This window comes from Sander lucioperca, chromosome 11 (genome assembly GCF_008315115.2).
Source record: "Sander lucioperca isolate FBNREF2018 chromosome 11, SLUC_FBN_1.2, whole genome shotgun sequence".
Classification (NCBI taxonomy): Eukaryota; Metazoa; Chordata; class Actinopteri; order Perciformes; family Percidae; genus Sander; species Sander lucioperca.
This window is the reverse complement of record NC_050183.1, coordinates 29,308,126-29,326,324: the sequence shown is the minus strand read 5'-3', so window position 1 is coordinate 29,326,324 and position 18,199 is coordinate 29,308,126.

The following is an 18,199-nucleotide window of genomic DNA, read 5'->3' as shown; positions in this document are numbered from 1 at the left end:
TAAAGCTGTTGGGCTTGGAAAAGGCAGCCCACAGTTTCTTGTCTGCTCATGAGGCAACATATTCTTTGGACAGGCTTCATTTCAAATGGGATGATTGTCTTTCACTGACACAAAACACTGATTAATATAAATGCACCACATGCTGGGCTGTCTCAAATGTAGTTGCTGTCTGAATGATGTTCTAACCTTATTGGAGTCGTAGGTCGAAGGGTCAATGGATGAGAGTACAAAGCCTAGGGCTTTGACAACAGGGACTGGGGTTTGTGCAAAAGCTCATAAATGATTCATAAATCCACAATTAGGTTTGTGTGTAACGTTCTTCCTCAGTTCTTAGTAATTACTAGTCAATTTCATACTAGTGATTTACTGAATGGGGTTGCACCATTGAAACTTAGTAAAGGCCTTTGTAATGTGTGAATAAGTTGCTAGGAAACATCTGTTATATGAGTTATAGCCTACTACAACAGCTCACATTGTAAATTCAGGATAATGGGCATTTGCACCGCACTAATTCCATCAGTGCAACAACGGCATCTTGTTATACTAATCGCTCTTAACAGAAATTAATTAATTAATAAGCATTAATTACTTGCATGCGTTTGAAATGAAGGCAGAGTTTGAAAATGGGTGTGGCCTGAGCATGGCCACCGAAAGTAGGAGGGTTGGAAGTTTGGGAGGGGCCACTGAGAAGGCTTCTCAGCCCAGCAGACCAGGGGCACGTTCAATCTCAAAACAGTGTGCACCGTTTTGCTACGGTTTCCTGGTTGAACGACATGTTTCCTCGGAACGGTGTGAAATGGTGTGCAACGGGCTTTGAGTTATGTTTTCTCTCATTTGGTGGGTGTGTCTGTCGTTTATTGGCTGTCTCCCAGGTGATACCCAATCAGCAGAGACGTGTCTGTAAACTCGTACTAATAAAAAGGCAGTGTTTGCACACTCAACAGTGTGTTCAACGCACCCCTTTTTCAGTTTAAAGAGCTCATATTATGCTCATTTTCAGGTTCATAATTGTATTTAGAGGTTATATCAGAATAGGTTTACATGGTTTTATTTATTTATTGTACTACACATTTCTGCAGCTCCTCTTTTCACCCTGTGTGTTGAGCTCTCTGTTTTAGCTACAGAGTGAGACATCTCACTTCTGTTCCATCTTTGTTGGGAGTCGCACATGCGCAGTACCTAGGTAAGGACTACTAGCCAGTCAGAAGCAGTCAGAGTATGAGGGCGTGCCACGCTAGCAGCTAGGCAAGCATTATAATGTGTGTTACAAAGTGACACATGTTCGTCACGGAAGTAAAGGCTGGACTACAATAGAGCTGTTTGGAGCAGTTTGTGAACAGTGTTTTCTGTTGGAGTCCCTTTGGGGTGGACTTTGGGCTTTTTCACTTTGTAAACCTATAACGTGCACAAAAAAGATATATAACACAATAAAGGAAAGGGGAAAAGACAAAAAGCATAATATGAGCACTTTGTTGGGGCTGAACTGAACTGAACTGAGCCCAGGTGAACCTCCGAATTTCCTACTGAAGGGGGAGGAGAAAAGAGACCAAGCTAAACAAGCCAAGCAGAGTAGTGAAGCAGGCATGCATACATAGAAATATGTTTTAGAATTGGAAGTACCCATGCAGTAAAAGTGTTATGTTCAGTCAGTGCAGTCATCACTTATGGACCCCAGGCATAATGGACTTGGCTGGATGACAACATTTACTGTACATCATGCAGGTCCTCTTTGCTGTGCAATGCTGACAGTGCACTATGTTTTGAGCATGATATTTTAGTTCCTTAGTTTATTTCTACTTCAATATGAATTCAAACAAGAAAAGATTAAGAAAGCAAAAGGACAAAAGAGGAGCAGAAGTGGGAGAGACAAGAGAGACAAGTGAATAAGTAAAGATGAATGTTTATTATAAAAGATGATATGTGATAATTAAGTTTGGGCAGAAAGTCTCAGACTCTACAGGGAGATTTGTGACTGAGGGGCGTCTGCCCTGAGCAGCAGCAAGATGAATCCCCCAGTGGTGGTGGCTGATGGTTCTGGTAAGGCAGATGGAGCTGATGAATCTGTGGAAACTGGCACTGAAGGAGAGCTGGAGCTAGAGCTGGGCGATATGAAGTAAATCAAAAATCACGATATTTTTGACCAAATAAATCCATGTTGATATTGTGGGGTTGACAATTGGTGCTTTCACAAAATATTAACACAATGACAGTTTTGATAAATAACCACCAATAATGTGGATATAATGATTAAATGGATAAAGGCAAATAATGAAATAGCTAGTTAGTCTGGTAAGTTCAGAAAATGACAACACGTTACTGTGATGCAGCCTTTAAAACCAGGAAAAGACAACACTTGTGTCATATCACAATGTTACGATATCCAAAATTTAAGACGATATCTAGCCTCATTTATCGATGTCGATATAATATCGATATATTGCCCAGCCCTAGGTGGTTGGTCTCATCGCATTTGCGACAATTTGCACTGCAATGACAGCTGACAACCACAGAGAGGAGAACAGATTTAAATAGCATAACTGCCGAGAACGCACCACAAACCTACTAAAGGCAGAGAGAGAATCATATTTAAACAATGCAGGAGCAGGATGATAGGCTAACAATGTAGGTTTGTCTCTCGCTAATGGATAGATGAGAGCAACTGACGTAACCAGTTCAAGCTCAAAACGGTGTGCTTTGTGTGTTGCGGTGTATTTTTCTCTGGTTTGGTTGGCGTGTCTGTCGTTTATTGGCTGTGTGACACCCAATCAGCAGAGACGTGTCTGTAAACTCATGGTAATAAAAAGGCAGAGCGCTTGCACACAAAACAGGGTGTTCAACCCACCCTCGTTTCAGTTAAAAAAAATCGTTTTTCTAAGTTTTGTTGGGGCTTAACGTGGCCCAGCTGATCAGAGCAGCTGATAAGGGCAGCAGGAAATAATGAGTGAGCATTTGTGAGAGGAGTGAATGCAGATGTGTGAGAATTAAAGAAGGCCTAATCATGCAAAAGTATAGTCTTCCTGACTGAACTTATGCTATAGCTTAATTTACAGTAAATGTAAAGTATATGTATAAATAGCATCACAACAAAGAAACATGCACTATATGTGCTGTGGTGCAGTCTTGTATAAAGTACTTGAAAGCAATACTTGAGTAAAAGTACAATTATCTTACCAGAAAATGACTTTGGTAGAAGTTAAAGTCTCCTTTTAGAATATTACTTGAGTAAAAGTCTTAAAGTATAAGATATTTACTGTACTTAAGTATCAAAAGTAATTTTCTGATAATAAATATACTTAAGTATTAGACGTAAAAGTAAAAAAAAACTTTGATTATGAACTTTATGGCCAAAGGTGTGTAACGTTATCTTCATCACCACTATCGTTGGGGTGGTCATCATCTGTTACCATGACGGCAGAGCCTGCACCAGGTGCTTCCATGACACTATCAGTCATTATGCTTCCTCCTCTTCTTTAGCTTTGGCCTTAGGTATTGTTTTTTTTTTACCGCTTGGCAACAAACAGGCATTAGGTCACCAACTGGAATGGAGCATTATCTTGGTAATTTAGGAGCAATGATTCGCCAAATCTGCTTTTTTTCTAGTGTAACAAATTTCTTCTGATTTTATTTTGTATTAACGAGTAACTAAGATGCTCAGGGGAGATATAGTGGAGTAAAAGTAAACATTTTATTTAGGAAATGTAGTGGGGTAAAAGTAAAAGTTTCCGGAAATATAAATAACAAAGTAAAGTACAGATACGTGGAAATTCTACTTAAGTACAGTAGTGAAGTATTTGTACTTTGTTACATTACAACACTGTGTGGAAGCATGTCCCAAAAATGTGAAAAGAAAATAGAAAATTGGGGGAAAGGTGTACGGCTTTACAATTTCCTACTCTGAGTTCATTTTCCTGAACTGAGCCTCCACTGGCTCTACTTTCTGTTTCAGTCAGTCAGTCTGTTCTGTAATTAATTGGCTGTATAGTCCTAATGTGCCGTTTTGATTGCAGTTTTGATTGAAAGCCCCATCTGGATATCAGACAAATGACTTAGTTAGTTTTTCATAACGGCTTTTAGCCATGATATTGTTTCAACAAATTCATTTCAAATAAGCTGTAATTAACGTAACAAGTGTTTGGCCCCCAGACAGATTTATACTCAACAGCAACTCTATAACCAGTGGAAAGTTCAAATCGTATAATGGTTTACAATGATGGTTTATGTGAGATTATATAACATCCATATTCTAATGTAAGTGTTCATGTGGTAGTTTTAATCATGATGAGTGTATGTCATTTATTAGCCCTCAGTTCCTGTAACCCGCCTGCCGGTTGTGTGGAGGGGAGGAGTGGGGCAAAGCGTGAGTTTTTTACAGTGTTAAAGTAATCCCGAGATAGTTGCCTATACATCCATGGGCACAACGCAAACAAGAACTCCTAATATCTAATTCGGCATACTTTTGATGGTTCCAATTGGGCCAACAAATATAGGATCAAAACAACCTACCTGTAGCCAACAGCACATTTGAGAAGCTTCAACAGGGTCTTATTATTAGCATGTTTCCATCTACGTATTAGATTGGCAAAAATAGTTTTGACTCACTCCATTTTATAACAAAGTCAAATATCACACTGAGCTATAAAAAGAAAGAAAGGAAGGAAGGAGGAACAAGATTGGAGTGCTGTATATCTGGGCCACGTTCAGTGCCGAAAAAACGTAGCAAGACATTTTTTTAAACTGACACGGGTGTGCGTAAGCGCTCTGCCTTCTTATTACAGCGAGGTTACATACAAGTCTTTGCTGAGTCGGTATCACTTCTGACACACCTAATAAACGAGAGACACACCCACCAAAGGAGAGAAATCATAACTCAAAGCTGTTGCAGTGTCAGTGTTCAGGACATCTAGGTGTAACAAAAAATCAGCTCAAGCATGTCTTTTTGCTAGGGTTAAAATACGATAACCCTAACCAAGCTGTCAGGTCACTGGTAAAACAAACTATCCCTCCTGCCACACTACATCCTTCTCCTGCAAGAAGAGATGTTTGAGTGTGGTGTGGTATTTGATTGAGTTGGTCTCTTGCCTAGACCATAAGTGGAAACCAGTACTAACCAATGTGTGCACTGCCAGCCATTGTTACGAAGCTGTCCTGCTGCGTAAAATAACCAGCAGCTCAGCTGGATCCAAACTAATCAAAGCACAGTTGACAAACCTTAAAGATACAGCACAGTTTTTTTTTTTTAAATGTGTCAAGGACTTATAAGAGCTGATCCCTGGCTGCCCGGCCCTTATATCCTCCCACCAATCGCCTAGGTGCCCGGCCAAAATTTGGTGGACATTACACCCCAGTGCCTGTGAATTATGAAGAGATTGACACGCTCCTCTATGTCAGAGCAGCAAAAACAAACATCTGCACAGGAAAATGTGCTTCCCAATTGAGGGGTCTAACAACTAAACTGAGAGCCGTGCAGCGAGAACTTAGGCCAATAGCCAGTAGCTCCCGTCAGTTCCAGAGCATATGAGCGGAGTGGAGCGGTGAGAATCTCAGCTCATCGCTCACGGAACTGTTCACCCCTATACTCCCCCGCTCAAAGCTACATCGGGCCGCTCCACTCAACGCCGTTTGCTTCGCGCTCCACTCAAATCGCCCCCTGCTCGCTCCAAAAAAGGAAAAAAATCTACATGTATATCACTTTTAGCTTAGACCACAGCCTTCCAAATGTCCGCTGACAGAACGAGCCCATCACCATTTTGCAGTAGGTCTCGCAGTTTGGCTTCCATCTATTCCACAGCATTTGGCATGTGCGTGTCCCGTACGGTGTTGTAGCATGGGGGTGTGTAACCCGGTTGAGCTGCGCTGGCGAAGTGTTGCATCCCTTCGCGTTCTCCTTTACTCAGCGGTTCATACATGAGCATGCTTCAGACTCGTGGTGTGAGCCGAGCGAAATTGGAGCGGGAAATAGAGCGACGCTCCGTCCTTTTAAAAATGCCGCTCTGCGCTCTGTCTAAGACCCGCCCGCTCCACTCCGCTCACATGCTCTGGTCAGTTCCATTAATTTCCTTCTCTCTTTTTTTAAAATGTATTTTCAAAAAGGACATTTATTATTTCATGAAACAACAGTCCCAAAACCTTTATCCGAAAATTAATTAAGGAGTTTTCACAGAGCTGTCCATGGTCCTGAATCCAAAATAATTCCCACTGTGCTGACAAGTGAGATGAGGATAGTGAATGGCTATTTTCAGAGTAAAATTAAGTTGTATTGATTTTTTGTTTGTAATCATTTATTGAGCGATTTATCTGCTTTTGTTTATCTGTGTTGAAAAGTTTTATAGTAATAATAATAAAGTTCTATAGTAATAATACAAATCTGAATCAGAAAGGAGTTTATTGCCACAGTAGTTACCATATGTGGAATTTGCCTTGGTGATTGGTGCATACATACACAAACAAACATATTAAACATTAATAAGATTGAACAATAAATACAGTAGCAGAAACAAATATATACAAAATAGCTGTTTAAGTAGTTTAAGCACTGCATGCAATAGATAATAATTATGATAAGATGTAAATGTAGGTCACACAAAGGTGGAATTGTTGCAGAGATGTTTGCAAGGTCAAGACAGGCTAACTGAAAACACAGCAGATTATCGGAAATAATGTTAAACGATGTTTTGTCTGACATGCCGCGCTCGTACGCTCCTAAATGAGGCGGCAGGGCAGGTGGCTCCTCTGCATCTGGTTGAGTCTTTATCATTTTCACACACAGACCGGCTCTCATGGCTATGTTGTGAAGGATGCAGCACACGACTATAATCTGATATACTTTGGGGGGACTACACAGTATTGCTGCACTGATCCGCTACGATCCAGGCATCCAAATCTGTTTTTTAGAATGCTAAAGGTGCACTCAATTACACCACCGTGTTTTGATGTGATGTGTGCCCGGTTGTAAGCCGCTTCCCTGTCATTTGTTGGATTGCGCACCGGAGTCATCATCCATGGTTGCAGTTGGTAGACACTGTCACCTATAATATAATCTCGCATTGCAAGACCTTCCTCCACTGCGCTATGGAGGAGGGTCTGGCTAGTCCACACAGCATTCTGGCATAGGAGAAAAACCTGCTCTGATTTATTGGCATTTCTTTAAACCAATCACAATCGTCTTGGGCGGCGCTAAGCACCGGACGGAGCCACGGTGCCTCTGCAAAACAGCCTCGGGAAGGAACTTGTTTTGGTGGAACGTTTATGTTCAAAAGTTGTTTTAGTCGTGCAACAGAAAACTCAGATTGGACAGATAGTCTAGCTAGCTGTCTGGATTTACCCTGCAGAGATCTGAGGAGCAGTTAACCATAGTCCTCAGAAATCCACTGGAGTTTAGAACGCCAACACAAAGAAAGAGGAAGGTAACAGGATATCCGGCCGAAAAGAGGGACATCTGGCGGAATTTCCGGCGACACCTGAACGTTCCCTGAAGTAGAACACCGTGAATGTAGACTATCTATAACACAAATGCACATTTACATACTAATGTGTATGTAATGTAGGAACAATGCTTGATAAATGATGACCTAAGTATTACTTAACTAATGATTCATAGTGTGTAGTTATTATAAAGTGTTAACCATTTTTCTTCCTTTCAACTTTTTTCATAAAACAACTTTCTTACTACTAGCCTAGGGTTGTCATCATACAACCACTGAAAAAGTCTGGGCGTGACACCTCTTATGAATGTGCTTCAGTTTGGTGAATTTGCCCCTCAGTATGCACAGGCAGACCCTGCAGGATGATCACCGAGACATGAGAGCCCTATTACCAGCTGACACAACTTCAGTATACAAAAAACTCTCTACTCTGATGAAGGACATGTGCATGTGTTTTTGGAACATTAAAGCATGTAACCATGTTTTAGTAAAAACCCAAAATACAAGTTTGAACCTGAAAATGAGCATAATTTGTCTCTTGTAAATCAGAATTCGAAATTATGAGTCTGTGCAGCTGTGATTTGTTGTATCTCTGTTGAAACTCTGAGTAAGGAGTCTGTTTTTGGTTGTATTTTTTGTTGTTGATTTAAGCAACACCCTCAGCCTGTTTATTTGTAGTTCTCCACCTTTGCCTGTGACTGATCCATGCTATAAATTACCGAATCTATCAGGTTTTATGTTACTTCCCTGTGTGTGTGTGTGTGTGTGTGTGTGTGTGTGTGTGTGTGTGTGTGTGTGTGTGTGTGTGTGTGTGTGTGTGTGCGTGTGTGTGTGAGGACTTCCAGGATTTCTGGTTTTCATGGCTCTAAAATATAAATCTGTCAAAGCTCAGATTTGAATTACACATCAGCCCCACTCCACCCATCTGATGTTTCTGTCATCTGTCTGCTGCACTGCAGAGGAAAGGAAACTCAACTTGCAACAGGGACTCTGATAATCATCGTTTTTATTCTTCTCTTTCACCATTTGTCCTTCATACTGGTCACATGCTGGCCCACTCTTTATCTCACAAACAAACTCCCTTGATAGTACATCTCCTCAGCAGATGCTGATATCAATGTCAAATCTGTGCACTACGGATAACAAATGTATTCAAATCCGCTTTTCTGCTGTATCTTCCATTTGAAACTGGGGGGCTGAAATGTCCAAATGTTTTTGGTACATTTAGGCAACACAATTGAGAACTATAATGTTCTACAGTATTTTTCTTCTGGAGATGCTACGTCTTGGATGGACATAGAGTTAGGGTCCTTTAAGCGGAGCCTAACTCGGTGGAAGAAGTATTCAGATCCTTTACTTAAGTAAAAGTATTACTACCACACTGTAAAAATACTCTATTACAAGTAAAAGTCCTGCATTAAAAATGTTACTTAAAGGAGAATTCCGGTCAATTTCAACACGTAGCTCTGTTGTTTGGAAATTTGGAGTGCTGGCAGTAGCAAAAAAAAAGAAAACAATCAGTGCTGCCTACACCGGGTTATCCCCCTGCTAGCGTTAGCACACAACAGGCTTAAACAGGGCAAGTTTTAAACGTGTTTTAAGCCTCTAAACATGCTCGAAATGTCATTACAAGTGCCTACCCATGAGCAGTGATTCCTTCCGAGAGAACACAGCGAATCTGACTGCAGTAGATGTGACAGAAAGGCATAAAAGTTGTGTTAATCCAGCCAGTGCACATACCTCTGTTTATTTCCTGTTTTCCGGTCAAGTCCACACTAGTCGATTGTCGAACTCATACAATCCAATATTCCAGTCAAATTTGCTGTGTTCCCTCGGAAGGAATCACTGCACATGGGTAGGCACTTGTAATGACATTTCGAGCATGTTTAGAGGCTAAAAACATGTTTAAAACTTGCCCTGTTTAAGCCTGTTGGGTGCTAACGCTAGCAGGGGTATTACACGGTTTAGGCAGCACCGATTGTTTTAGTTTTTCTTGCTACTGACAGCACTCCAAATTTCCAAACAACAGAGCTACATGTTGAAATCGACTGGAATTCTCCTTTAAGTAAAAGTATGTACCCACCCATCCCGCCCTGCACTAGCAGCTACTGCTGTGGTCCTGCTCAACACCCTGCACTGCAACAACTACTATTACTTCTAGTCATTGTTCGATTATCTTTATTGCTACTATAATATATATATATATATATACCCTGCAGTGCCCTGCTACACCCTGCGATGCCCTGCAGTGCCCTGCTACGCCATTAACTACTACAACTACTAATTCTAGTCATAGTTAGATTATCTTAGTTGTGACTATAATTGCCATAATCTTAAACATAATCTACCACCTGGTATGTACGTGGTATCATGACAGTGGCAGGAACAATACATGACCTAGAGACAATACAAGTATATAAAAACATTTGGTGAATATTGAAACTAATTAACCTCAGCGTAAATTCTTTCAGGGAGCCTTCAATAACTTTATCACATCTCTCCTAAACTGATCAGCTGTTTTCGAGGCATTCACTTTTCAGTTAAACCAATCAGAATTGGCCATGTATTTCACAAGGCAATCACAGCATGACATCCCTGCTTTAAATCTGTTCTTACCTCTGCGGCTGTCAGTTGTCATTTCAGGGAAAGAGTGCAACCCTCCTCCTCCTCTTCCACCTCCAGTCACCTTCACCCACGGCACCCTGGGTCTTCTTCCAGCTGACCGCTCCCATTAAGTCCTTCGATCGTGTCTTCATGCTCCTTCACCACCACCACCACTGGTGTCTAGACTCCATCGGGGGATATGTCTGGGTTTCTCTACCCCTTCAAAACATATATTTTATATAGGGATGCACCGAACCCAGATTTTTGGGGTTCGGCCAAATACTGAACCCACTGGTTAAGATTCTGCCGAACCCTGATCCGAACCGAACTGAACTCTACTCCCATCCTCTACTCCCATCTTTTATCTAATATTTTATTTTTAATTTAAGATATACTGTATACTGTGTACATATGCTTATACTTTACTTATATTGTTTATATTCTATTTAGAGAATGTGTGACATGCACCAACAACACCAAAACAAATTCCTTGTATGTGTTAAAAACGTTCTTGGCAATAAAGCTTTTCTGATTCTGATTCTGATCCTCAGTCCATTAACACAGTAAACACATTAATGAAGTAAACAACATCCACAACCTCTAAAATAGTTAAATGTAGCAACTTAATGTAGAATTCACACGCTCTTTTCACATCGTAGGAAAGCACATCGCTATCGCCAGCTGAATGACAATTTTATTGTAAGCTAGCTAGCATTAGCTAACGAGCAGCAGTCGCTCTGCTCCCACTGTAGGGAGACTCATTTGCCAAGAGAACGGCTGACAGCCCGGGAGAGGCACTGTCTGGTTAACACAAGTTTTCAGCTGTGACTGTCCTTCCTTAGCTGAAGTTGCTGCATTTTGGCTGCTGTCTGTAGATTCCTTCATGCACAACTCATACACAAATGTTTAAACAGCCATGTTGTGTATTGTTTAGGGTCCTTGCCACCACGAGACAAATCAGCATTGCAAATTGAACATGTAGCTCTACTTGAATCGTCTTCTTTTGAATAAAAAATTATGCCAAACAACACTTTTTCTGCTCACAAGTTCCATTTTCACTTTCTCACAGCCTACTGCATTGAACGTAAACACCTTCCTGTAATCAACGGCGCCATCATTACGTCGACCAGCGTAGCGTGCGTAGTGCAAGCGTTAACTCTACAAAGAGTATAGAAGTAACAAGAGGCTTCAGTCCAAGATGGCGGAGCTGCAGCTCAGTCATGGGTGCGTTTGTTGCAATGGAACGTTCTATTGAGTTTCGCCTCTTGTTACTTCTATACTCTTTGACAAGAGCAAAAACTCAACACAACGTTTGCCTCTTTTTCTCGAGTTTGCCTCTTGTTACTTCTCTTTGGTAGAGTTCAGTTCGGTGGAAAAAAATTATAAAGTTCGGCAGAACCCGAACTCTGGGTTCGGTGCATCCCTAATTTTATACGATGGAGTCTAATCTCCAAAGACTTTGTACATTTCATATGTTGCATATGTAGCTTACAAATAAATCTTTGCATATCTGCAACGAAGTCTCTCCTGATTGAAATACAGTCAATACCTCTACTATCTGCTATAATTGTTCGGCAATATCCAAAACCCTCAGCGTAGTTCAGTTCATTGCCAGATTCTTCCAGAATTGGGGAAACTGATGATTCATGTTTCCCAGGAAAGTTCATGTTGGGGGTATATGATTAGTGCTAGTGTTCTGGGGACCGGGATCACTCAGAATGAGGGCCATTACAGGAAGAATGAATTAATGAATAATTGAATGCATTGGGCCATAAAATGAGCAGGCTTTAATGCTTACAAAAGAAGCAGGGATGGATATATACATACAGTGAACTTCCTCCCAGTAAATGAAAAGACATAATCTATTAGAGGATTTAGGAAAGTTAATTAAGCTAGGCCTTGAAGTAAATCTGATTATGGTTCTCAAGCGCACATTTGAGTAAACTTAATACAATGACTGCACATTGTGCACCAGCACTGTATCTGTGAGAACACTTATGAGGTGTGATGTGTGGAGGGGAAGGGGGGGGAGGGACTATGGATCCAGACACGGGGCAGAGTCTATACAAATTTGAGATGGTCCGACAGCATTTTTTGCTTCCCAATACCTACTCCGATACCTGCATTTGCATATCAGCCAATACCAAGTACTGATCCGATACCAGTGTGTCATATAATTTTGTATGTTTTAACAGATGTATACTACCATCCCTGCATGGATGTGGTATGATTTCTATCATTGTTGTCTAGCTGTGGTCCTGCTAGCTGCCCTGCTACGCCCTGCTACACCCTGTTATGCCCTGTTACGCCGTGCAGTGCCCTGCTACGTCCAGCTATGCCCTGCTACGTTGTGCTATGTCCTGCTACACCCTGCTACGCCCTGCAGTGCCCTTCTACGCCATGCACTACTACAACAACTACTATTTCTAGTAATAGTTCCATTATCTTTATTGTGACTATAATTGCCACTGTTCATCACACCCCCAACTGGCACCGGCAGACAACTGCCCACCAAGAGCCTGGGTCTGTCTGAGGTTTCTCCCTAAAAGGAAGTTTTACTCACCAATCAAGGTTTCTGCCTAAAAGGGAGTTTTCCACTGTCGCACTAAATGCTTGCTCTTGTGGGAATTACTGGAATTGTTGGGTCTTTGTAAATTATAGAGTGTGGTCTAGACCTACTCTATCTGTAAAGTGTCACGAGATAACTTTTGCTATGATTTGATAATATAAATAAAATTGAATTGAATTGAATTGAATTGAATTGTACGGTCTGGCTCAGGTTTAACTCGTTGGTGAAACATGAACAAACACAAAAAATGAATGCCTTAGAACTTTATTTTATGATCCAGTTGGACAGCGAGTCATAACGGAAAAAGAAAGAAAGTACATTTTCTTCAGAGCTAAATTATGTGGTATCAGAAGAAGAGAAACGGCAGTAAGAGTGAGACAAGACACAACTCAATAGGTAGGTTTGAAGAGGTAAGGAAATAAAACTTTAATTCTCTCTATTCTCTCATTCAACCGGTTTTCTTGTGTATTTTTCTTAGAACAGTATTCTTACAAAACAACATCACAGGTGCAACACCACATCATATGTAGAATTATCATAAAACACTTGACTTATAACAATTCTTTGGTTTTGTTTCCATTAAATCTAGTTAAGAATCCACTTGTCAAGTGAATACTTAGTTTGTTTACATATCCCTATTAGATTGAAGATGTAATGCTACGCTAGTTCCGTATTATTAGTCAGGCACTCATTAATGTTTTTTTTATTGATTTATATTAGGGTTTATAGATCCTATTTTATAGTGCCTCTAACTAAACAAGTGGATTCTCTGAATATATATATATATAATTTGGTACTCTCTTTTCCTTGTATAACCAAAAATCAAATACCAATAACAAACTCGAATATATATTAACATGAAAATTAATCACATGAAACCTCAATGTCACCCGTCACATTTACCTGTGCTTTTACCTGTAACGATCAGAGTAATGATATAACTCAACAACACATTCTAGAGCTATGACCTTTGATATGACAAATCTATCACTATAGTATTAATAAGGACAATGACCAAAGAGTTCAGTTCAGTGAGTTACTGGGAAAATCCATCCATTGCAGTGTTGTATCCTTTGACCGTTAAAGTGTAGCGTAACAATGTCTGTTTCCTTCAAACTCGGTGTGGGGCAAGCAACATGTAATTGTCCTGCCACTTTTCTTCCCTCTTTCTATTTCAGTATCTCCTTGTTTGCAGGCTCATGGGGTTGGCTCGCCACTCCAGGACCAGACACTTCTCTACAACAGTCAATGTCTCGTAGAATTCCACACCTCCGCAAGAATTTTCCTTTGGCAACTAGCAGCAGGATTGTAACCACTACATGTCGTTGTTTAATCTGATTTGATCATCTATTCTCTGCTACTTCGGCTGGAACAAAAGAACTATTTTTTCTTTTCTGCTTCCTGCTCACACGGACTCGAGGCTTGTAGGAACATTCTCTATGCAAATTTGAAATGAACTAATGTGAATCATGAAACGAAAGCGAATTTAAACTACACTCTTTCAGTGTTTTGGGAAGCCTGCCCATTAAACTATACTGCTGCTTCGAGTGACACTGCGGCAGACGTTTAACATTACAGAAACTACAGGAAGCGAGCCAGATGAGGCTGATGCTATACGCTTTAATGTTACAAAATACGTATTGGGTTGTTGCTCTGGGACGGGCGCTTATGAAGCGGGAAGGGAAAAATCATAGTATACCCACTACAAAAAACTAGATCACACCAATGCGAGACTAATGGTGTCATAGTGTGTGTCACACGTAGACACCTGTAGCAGACACTGACCATGTCATACGGACACAAGAACGGGAAGTGGATGTGATGAAATGATTGCCTTCCTGGTGATTTGACAAGCTATGCTGGGAAATAGAAGAGAGATGCATCCTGACACGCTGACACACACAGCTTTACACAGATCCACACAGCTTCACACGGATCCAGACCTTTTGTAAGTATATTATAATCTTACAATAACGTAATTATGCCATAGCTATTTTGTAAGCATTTTTCTTTAGTTTTCTCTCTGGATAGAGACTGAAGTGATAAGAAAATCTGTCAAGTGTCTTTGTCAAGTGTCTTTGTAGCAATAATGTCTTTTCTTATCCTTCCTCTTTTCTTCTGTTTCTCAAGGGAGTTTATAAAATTTGCTCAGCACTTTTTGTTTGCATTCAGCCCAAAGCTGTTTCCAAAACAGTCGTCAGTGTGATACAGAGAAGGCAATCTGCTTCACCACATCATAGCGGCTAATTTTCAATCACTTTACTTTGAAAATGTCTTCGAACAGTGAGCAGCAGTATTTTACTGCCTTAAATGCAAATTATAGCCTTTTCTAGTCTTAACGACTACTCAAAACGCTTTTACATAGTACAGGAACCATTCACCGTTCACACACATTCATACACTGGTGGCCGAGGCTGCAATACAAGGTGCCACCTGCTCATCAGATGAACATCCACACACATTTACACTCCGGTGGCGAAGCATCAGGCGCAATTTGGGGTTCAGTGTCTTGCCCAAGGACACTTCGACATTGGACTGCATGGCCAGGTATTGAACCACCAACCTTCCAATTGGTAGGCTACCACTCTAACAGCTAAGCCGCAGCCGCCTTACACATTATAACAAAATACTGGACTTTTGTTATGACTATTCACTTTACATTTTACAGTAAAAACAGCAGGGATTTGGAAACACTGGTACATTATCATTTATTCCAAAAGAAAAACATGCCATGTCATTTCTCCGACGCTCCATTGTTCCGACCTCTCAATAACCCGAAAAATTCCAGCCCATTGGTCCGACATCCACCTGCGATATAATGAATCCCACTATGGACACGCCAAGACACGCCCTTCAATAGCATTTATTGGCCAGGCATCCATGCTTACACAAGGTAACGTAACCCCATTTGTACAGGTCCTATCCCCTGACCAATCGGCTATCCTAACCTTAACCACTCGAGGGGCGGGTCTTGGCGTGGCCATAGTGAGATTCGTAATTTCGCCACCAAAGGGACGTCGGACTAGTGGGCTGTAGGACCAAAGGGAATTTTTCAGGTTATTGAGAGGTCGGAACAATGCAGCGTCGGAGAAATGGCCAGTCCCGTTTCCCAATAACCATAAATGAATTTGTTCAATGTGACTTTGAGCGGATTTCCTCTGGTTGACTCATTTGTGTCTTTGATTCTTAAGCAGTGTACATTCAGGGACAAAGTTTAATCTTAGTGTTGCTGTCCTTCAGGCACGCATGCTTATCTCTTCACTGCACACCTTAAAAGCCAAACTAGATCAATCAACACTGGTCAAAGCCTTGGAATTACTTCCCCCATGCTTTTCCCTTTTCTGTCATCAATCACTTTTCCTGGTGGCTACAGCCTTGTTACAATATGCTTAAAAATGAAAGGCAGGCATACATTGCTCATTACCGTCATAATATGACAACACAAACAAACACTATATGTGCATGGATGTTGCTTTAGAGTTATTACTTCAAAATAAACACTGCTCGTTCCTGGACCTGGATTTGTCCTGCAGTTTGACTGAGCAGCTGTTACAGTATTGACCTGACCTTCACTATAATTCACTGTAATTATTTTAACTCGTGAGACACTGAGGTTGCCCTCATTTAAAGTGACGAAGAGCAAGATAAATGTAAATGTTATTTATTACAATACATAGTATGAAGCATAATCATAGTTCAAGTTCATCAACATTTTTTTAAGTAGTTGAAAGTAAAGGGCTGATCTTGATGCATTGGTCCATGAGTCTAGCCTGACATCGCCAGACCAAATCGCAAATGTATGGATTTCCGTTTCAAGGATGTTAAACACCTTTTAAACTGAAAGTCATGCACATTATTTTTTGGAAACATTTTATTGCGTTAATTACAACAGATCATAAGGTGAGGAACAAAATTGAACAAAAATATTAAACCTTAGAATTTATAGGGAACAATAGGTAAAACATGATTATGATAGCGGGTGTCATGATAATGTCAAATAAACAAATGAGAACTTAAAATGATCTAACACAATCACTCATTTCTTAGATATTTAATAATTATTTATCTTAGCATTAATTGTGTTCATGAGATATTGTTCAAGTAGAGTGCCAAAGACAAAAGACCATCTCGCACCATCACACCAGCTGCACCCCTTTCCGAACGCGGCATTCAGTTTGATCTCAACTCCACACCTGTAAAGTTTCGTGACTGCATCAAGCACGGTTGCAAAAGCTGTCTACAGACAGACAGACAGACAGACAAACACTGGCAAAGTAATCAAAACTGCATCTGAGGTAGTTCCAGCTACAGAAGGGGTCTTACACACATACACACACACACACACACACAGGTGAAAATAATACCAGCGGTGCAGATTACTGTATTTTTGTAAAAACATATACAGTTCAAATTTTTAATAAAAAATTATATTTTTATATATATATATATATATATATATATATATATATATATATAATGCTGCATATCTCAGTACCTTACCGCCACCTGTAGGCCAATGGAATAGTGCCAAACCGTTGGCAGGAATGTGTTCAGCTTCACTCGTGTATCTGCATGCATGTGAATCCTTGTACTTGTACATGTACTTGTACATGTACTTGCATGAGACAAAAAAAACAATTTGGTTTTATTTGGATGATGTGTATTCTGTTTTTAATGAAAAGCACTTTGGGTTTACGTGTAATGAAAGGCGCTAGACAAATAAAATTGACATTGACATTTACTGTATGCGAACCAATCATGCTGCTTACTACCATGCCTAGTCGCTCTCCCAAAGGCCCATTCTGAGCCAGATAAAACCCTGCTATTACAGATCCGTCCCGTGTCCTGTGTAGACAAAGTGTTTTTCAGAACCACAGAAGGTCAGGGGACTGTGGGGAAGGCAGGGAAACACCTCGCATAGGTCTGGGACAGAGGGGTCTGTTGTTGGTTTCAATTACAGCCCGCTGCAGATCAGCTGGATCGGAGAGGGGAGTGAGGGGTGGGGGGGCTCAGTGGATGAGGGGGTGGACAGAAGAAAGAAAAATGCAGAGAGAGAGAGAGAGAGAGAGAGAGTAGCAGGCACAAGAACAGTTGGTGGATGCTTCGATCCAGATTGCATTCTATTTTGAAAAATGCTGATATATTCAGTATATGCATGGGATATATACTGGATCTAAATCCCCAACCGCTGAGCTAAGCTGATTCACTAATTGCAATAATAAATTATGTATTATTAATAAACCAGGTAATTGTTTCAGCAAGTCGTTTAACTGAATAAAGTTGTAAGGAGTAAGTTGTGCCAGTCTTCTCTTCCGAACAATGTAGGAGGACGGAGATGAACCCGGGTGTGTGAGGGTCTCCAGAGCAATTAATGGAAGGAAACAGATGGCAGGAGGCCATTTCAAGAGAGAAATATCTCCCCCCTTACTCTCATCGGCAATCCATTTATTTGATAGCTCAAACAATGCTGCTGTGTTTTCCAAAGAAAGATCTTTACAGAGAGTCGAGGAGACGGGTCACATGGGGCAAAGACCCACCTGCTGGCAACACAGAAACATGTTGTGGTTTTAGTGGTACTGAGTAATTAAGAAATTATTATCATTCT